A 7,057-nucleotide genomic window follows, 5' to 3' on the forward strand; every position below is an offset into this window, starting at 1 on the left:
TATATATATATAGATATAGAGGCAGCATTTTTATTTTAAATGTATTCGTTCTGTCTTGTATCCTATATTGGTTCTCTTTGAGTTGCTTCCTCTGTCTCCTTGCTTTTCTGTGTTTTTTGTGCCTGCTTTTCCTGGAGAAGATTAATGAATAACCTCTTACAACTAAGAAATGGTCAATACTCATCTGCAGGAGAACCTTTAGGAGCTTCACCATTTGGGTACCAGTTTCCTTCTCACTTTCCCATCTGGCCATATCTTCACAAACAACTCAAAGCCTTAACATGTCATCAGGATCACGATTCTGACCAGCTAAAGTAGTTGCGTCAGTTCTCAGCATCCCTTCCACCCAGTCGTTGCTAAATCCACCAAACTCCAACAAATTGCACTCTGGAGATCTCAGTACTTGCAAGCTGCTGCTCTTTGTTTTGTCAAACGGCTTTTCTTGGCTAAAAAACAACTCATACATGACACTAAATGTATCGCACTATAAGAATGTTTGATTATTGTAAATATCTTCCACAATCTAAATAAGACTCAAATACGTGACATATTTTGACATACAGTTTATTCACATCATTAGATATTATGCATTGTATTGTAGTTCAGAAAATTGCATCTTTTTTTGCAGGTAGAGTTAAAAAAACACTAATGAGATATTTGCCTAGACACTGGCAGCAGGAGATGGCATCAGTGAAACAGCTCCAGAGGGACAAGCGGATGTAGCTTCCAATAGCCAAAGCCCATTTAGAACAAACAGATTATCCGGTTTACTGTAATCTGCATATAATGTATTTTACTACCTCCTTTATTTCCAGGATAATCCGCTGCAATCCCATTTAATTTTGTGGGCCTATATTATTCTGTCCTCAGGCATGTATTTGTTTTGCTCTAATGAGAAGAATATAATGTATGCTATCATAGAAAACATGATAAATTTTGTTGAACATTAATTGTGTTGTTTTTTTTAAATATAATGTTTCAAAAAAGGAAATAAATTAAAAAAAATGTTTATCTATCATGCCTCCCTTAGCTTTAACCTTAAGAAAAACAAATTTTAGAAATAATAATCAGATGAAAAGGTTAATTAAAAAAATTGCATTACAGCACAAATTAATTTTGTCAAGATATTTTATATCATTTAACCTCAACTAATTGTTGATTATTTGCAGTGTTGTAGATAAATAACTCATATTTTTCATCATATTTTCAAGGCGAATTCATAAAACTATAATATTGGTCGTTTAGATTTCTTTTGAGGCAAACCAGACCAAAAACTAGGGGGCATTTTAAACTCTAATATATCAATCATGGGTGAGATTGAGTCAGCTGAATAAGCCAGATAAGCCTATTTAAATTCATAAATCTGGCCCATCTGTGTAGGAAAACCAAGGTCAGACTTGGATGACACAAAACACACCAGCGATAGCCCATCAGTACAGTCAAAATATTGGATTAATTTTAGATTAAAAGCACACAAATGAGAATCATCTATTAAATTGATATACAAAGTCTGACTTCGCAAAAGATCAAATTACACATACTACTATCAAAAGCATATGTTTCTTAAATTTGTGTTTTCAAACGCAAAAAGCACATAAGCAGTAGTGTGATCAAGGAGCCAAATTTTGAGCAGAAAGTTGAGTTTGAATTTAATTGCACCATTAACTTTATTATCTTTATTATCTGAAGTAGTTAGATGACACCCAACTTGGATAATTAGAACGCCACTTTGGAATTTGCCTTTTAGTGACAAGATATGGAAATACCAAATTAAAAAAACCCAAACATTATCAATTTCTATAAAGTACACAATCTTGTATAAATCCCAATAAATTAGGAAGGCTTGTATTCTTACCACAAGGTAATTGACTATTCAACTAATGGCAGCATTTATCATTTTGAAAATACTATAAGACAGCTAAGCATTGGAAGAAGTTAATAATGATGCCCCAGTGTTGTTTGACCTCATTCTTTGTCCATTAAAAGCCTGGGTCATTTATTATTACCAAATTATTATGTAACCACAGTAACAGATCTCAGAAATGTCAGCACTTGGATCTATTCATTTCTCAGGTGTAAAGTGCCGGAAACAAACAAGCAAAGAGCATCTATCCATCTAAAATAAATGATGCTGACCTTCATAAAAATAATTTTAAATGCAAATCACCTCAGCAGAGGAGGGTAAACTTCATCAATAAATACCAATAAAAAATGTGTCAGCCTGGCATCAATAAGTCTTTCTAGATAGTTGTTACCCATAGCCTTTCGAGTTTGGTTATCTATCTTATTGGTACATGTATTACAATGATCATTATTTTAGTGGATTGCTGTAGGATGATGATTATGTTTTAACAAATTGCACACATAAACCATAATTAATATTTTATGGATTGCGTAACGTCAGAACTGCCGAGCACTACTCTCTAAATGGAATTTCCTTTCAGTCAATAATCCCCGTTCTGACTTATGACATTTATGCCTCTTCTCTGAGATTGGCCACACAATATCATCAGGCCTCCTACAAGCTTCCAAAATCCATCACTGCTTACAGTGGCATTTTAAAGTTCAGTGACAACAATTGTTCCAGCTTATCGCAAACAGAGGGATAACTAGAGGAGGGGATTGGCTAGTCCATCACTTCGGGCTTTCAGGATGTCAACTGAGTTTGTTGGGATCTTTCCGGGTAACTCAGTCAGAACATTTTGAACCATACAGCATTTTTATAGTTTCTACAGCCATTGCATATCATTTGTAATAATGTTTTTGTGTTCGAGGAGCTGTTGGTGTACACTGTTCTTGTAATTTCACTGAGTTTTTCCTAGTTCTTTTTTTATAGTAGGTTTTTAGTGCAACAGGACACAATGTACTAATCATGCTTATGAGTGGAGCATGTAATAAGTGTGGAAGTTTAAAAAATTTAATTTTATATAAATAGGCATAATAAACAAAAACATCTGGTCTTTGCTAAGTTGTAAAATTATGCAAGTAAACAGAAGTATATAAGACAACAGATTCCAGACGGTCAGTTGTTTCGCAAAAATAAGGCCTAAATATAAAAGTTTATTGAAGAAATGTATGCAGCAATAACTTGAAGTAATAATTTTCCTTTATACCATTGCCTCACATCACTGATGTTTGTAGATTTTAATTTGAATAAACTTCTGCTTGGCCTGGCCTTTTCCTTCCTGTGCTATCCTGCTTGATTCAAATCTCATTTACAGTTCAGTTTGGGCTTTCTCCCATTGACTTGGATTCCCTATGGAAGAATTTCTATGGGGCCAATTTGCAAACAGAAGGAGAAGTTGTGAACGATTGCATAAATTTTCTGCGCTGTAGCCTGCCTGTAGTTTTAGCAATGGCAGTAGGGGACGTGAACAGTGTCGTTCAGGTTGTGTCGGTCACGTGTCCAAATAACGTTAAAAGCCATTTCGTTCAGCTCGGCACTTCTCTCTTTTCGCAGTAGAGGGTGGATGTTTACATTGCAGGCAATTTCCGGTAAGCTTCATAGAGTCGATCTGGAGCATGTCATGAACAAACATAAGCTATTGGGTAACATTTAAAACAACAGTCCAACCGAGAAAACAATCTGAGGCTCAGTATCTGGTTAGGATGCATCCTGAACGCCTCTCTGGTGAGGTGTTCCTGGCGCGTACCACTGGGAGGAGACTCAAAGGAAGACCCAGAACACGCTTGAGGGACCATATTCCTCGACTGGCCTGGGAACACCTCGGGATTCCCCCAAGTGGATATAGAGACTGCCCTCACAGGAGCTGCTGCTCCCGTGACCCAACCTTGGGTAAGTGGAAATGGAAGGATGAATGCAAGTTGTTTTGACAGAACAGGCTTTTTATGGACAAGCTTACCGTCAAAAACTTGAATATGCTAAGAAGGGGCAGTTGAGTTAATTATACAGCATTTTTCCACAATTTATTTGTAAAAATAACCTCCCTCCGTCCAAGTGATGGACGGGATATTTTGTAAACAGTCTTTTAAATGTTGATGGGTAGGAGTTGTTGCTTATCTCAGCTCATTGCTGTTTTACTCCTTGGCATTGTGTTGCATTGCACCTATGTGCTCCACACCAACAACCTGCCAAAACTCCTGCTTTACATAGATATTTTTACACTAGCTGATGATTAATTTGTCCACTGCTTAAACTTGTACCTCATGGCTGCTACTTTGTACCTCAAGCATGTTTTTAGACATAGGTAATTCAAGTTATTCTCAAATAACTTTCATTGTGTTCTAACCAGGACTCTTAAGTTGAAAGATTGTTTAATTTCTTTCTTTTTTTTTTTTTACTTTTACTGCATATTGAAGTTGACACTAAAAAAAGTTTGTCACTCAGACCCTCTAAACCTCTCAATTTCTTCAAACTGTCACATCTTTCTGTAAAGGTTCAGAATTAGTGGAATTGAATTGTATTGTATTGTACCAACACTAATTATACACAAATGGATGTAAACTGGATCATTTTGTGAAGTACGTTGCAAAGTAACTATTCAGTAGTAGATAATTGAGCTGAACTGAATCAAACTCATCTGAACTGATTGTGAGCCATACAGGCTGGAGAAAAAGCACATTGTAGTTCTCTGTCAATAAAGACTCAAAAATAAACACAAGACTATGCAGCCTAGGTATAAAACACACATCATCAATTGATCTTTAATCATTTAATTTAGTCACCCATAAGAAAAATATTCAGCTTAAGTTACTTACATGAATGCTCTGTCAGCTTTGAAGTGTGCTTCCCTGTTACCGAGGCATAAAGAAAACATCTGCTGTGTGTCTTTTTGCCTCTTAGCACTCCTTCTTCCTGCCATTCCTAGCGTGTCTTCAAAAACCCACATCTTCTTTGCAAGTCCACTGTAATTATTACACCTCAGAGACACAATAGTCACGTACCTCCAACTGTGCCATATACTCGGTTGTTTTGAAAAATGTTTCATAGACAAGTGACATGGAAACACTGACTATCAGCCAGCTGTTTTGTAGCTACATGGTTCCTTTGGCAGTGCCAGCAAACTAAACAAGGACGTGTATTTCTCATAACTCCCCCGTAGAGTATCCAACTGCTTTTCTTGCCCTCGGAGAGCCTTTACACCCGTTTGACCTAAAAACGCCTAAAATTTAACTTGCACACATCCAAGCATGGAAACATTGGTTTCTGTATATCATTGCAGAAACGGTGCCTGCAAGTTTGTACAAAATATTAAAATAAAATATTAAAGTAAATATTATCTAACAAAATCTCAAGCCCTGAATGTACAAACATGTCTTAATCATAAGAAAAAAAAAAATCCCTTCCTGTTTACTGGGATCAAAATCTGCCCCCCACATTTCAAGGAAGAGTCCATACCTTTGTGCTCTGTCAGGCTTTAATATAAGAGCAGACACACATTTGCTCTCAGACAGAGATTTCCTTGGGGTCAACATGTCGGCAATGAAAAGGTAGCAGAGGGAAAGCTCAGCTATCATTCATGGGACAACTGCTGAGTAGCCTTCTACAAACCAATATAAAGCAGAGGAGCTACCTCAGCAAATCATGTCACACTGGACAGGAGGACAGCTTGACATTGAACAACAGTGGTTTCAAGCATTTTATTTATTTATCTTTTTATTATTTTCCAGTGCTCACAGCATCATCGTCAGTGTGACAGCTGCTTTTTTTCCCTGGATCTGTTGAGCTATGTATACACTCCAGCAACAGTGTTTCACCTGGCTGGGTTTTGTTGTGTTGACAGATTAATGATACAGTTCCAATGATGTGGTTATAATGGTAAATGTCTCAGTTAATGCAGTGCTCTGATAATTCAACTCCACTCCATCTAAGTTCACCTTAAACTTGTAATTGAAAAAGTTTTCACTCTCCTGACAGGAGCTGACACCCCATTCCCACGATGCATATAAACACACACTCATCGATCTGTGTATAGGAGGGCCGTTTAAGTTGATTATTTTGGGATTTAAGTCTCAAACATGGAAATGTTTTGTTAGTCTTTGAGAAAAAGTACAACAGTAAAGTTCAATGTATATGTCATTGGGATTTATACAGTAGATTGGCATCAAGCAGGGCACAATTGATGTCACATGCAGTAGTTTTCTGCCCCTATGAGTAAGCCCTTTATATAATCATCTTATTCTGCAGTTTATGCTTCAGCTTGTTTATTTCCCCAATTCTACTAAAAGTCATGACCAGAATTTGTCCACAACAATGACTCACTTCATTCAGCCTGAACATGTAGTACTGAAGGAAATTGTGGTCACAAGCAGGGGTGAAAGTAGGCGGTACGGTTGGGTACTGCGTACCCCTAAAAAACGTAGCAAGGGTAGCAGTACCTGCAAGAGAGAGGAGAGGGCTCAGCTGTAAAAGGTGCGCCCATCAGCCGTGACTGATTAGTTCTTCAAGAACAATCTAAAACACGACTTATTCAGTTAATGAATAGCTTTTTTCTCATTTCATGTTATTTCTGAACTGTTCTTTGCTGGAGCAGGGGTGCGATGCGTCAATCGCGGAAGGTTCTGAGTCGATCTCGACATTAGGAGACAAACTGAACGCCGCCAGGAGGCTGCCAGCACGTCCTCCTCTGACTCTTTTTCAAAACGTTCGTGACTTTATTAAAGAACAACAAAAAACAATCAACAAAACGTGTTCAAATTAATGACCCAGCGAACAATCTCAGTAGTTATTGTTTCAACAAGGTGTTGCACAATTCTGTGCATTTCGGTTCCATTATCAAAATGGCAGAGCAGGAGTTTAAAATTAACTAATCAACCACCGCTGTGTTCAGGGGAGCGCTTATTAATAATCACAAAATAAATATCAAGCCCGAAAACCTGATATCGTAACAGACTGAATGTTATGTTTTTAACGTAATCTCTGGTCGGCTTGGGGAGCGCAGGCGGTTCCCATGGCAACGGGTGTGCTTGAACGACAAAGAGAGAGAGTAAAAAGGTGCGAATGGTTTAGAGTTGATCACCTGTTCGGATTGTTTTACGTTTGCTTACCTTTGTTGTGGCGCATCACAGCCACAGTAGTTTCTGAACATTCAATAAA

Source organism: Poecilia latipinna, unplaced genomic scaffold, assembly GCF_001443285.1.
Source record: "Poecilia latipinna isolate Pla-1442-1.1 unplaced genomic scaffold, P_latipinna-1.0 Scaffold774, whole genome shotgun sequence".
NCBI lineage: Eukaryota > Metazoa > Chordata > Actinopteri > Cyprinodontiformes > Poeciliidae > Poecilia > Poecilia latipinna.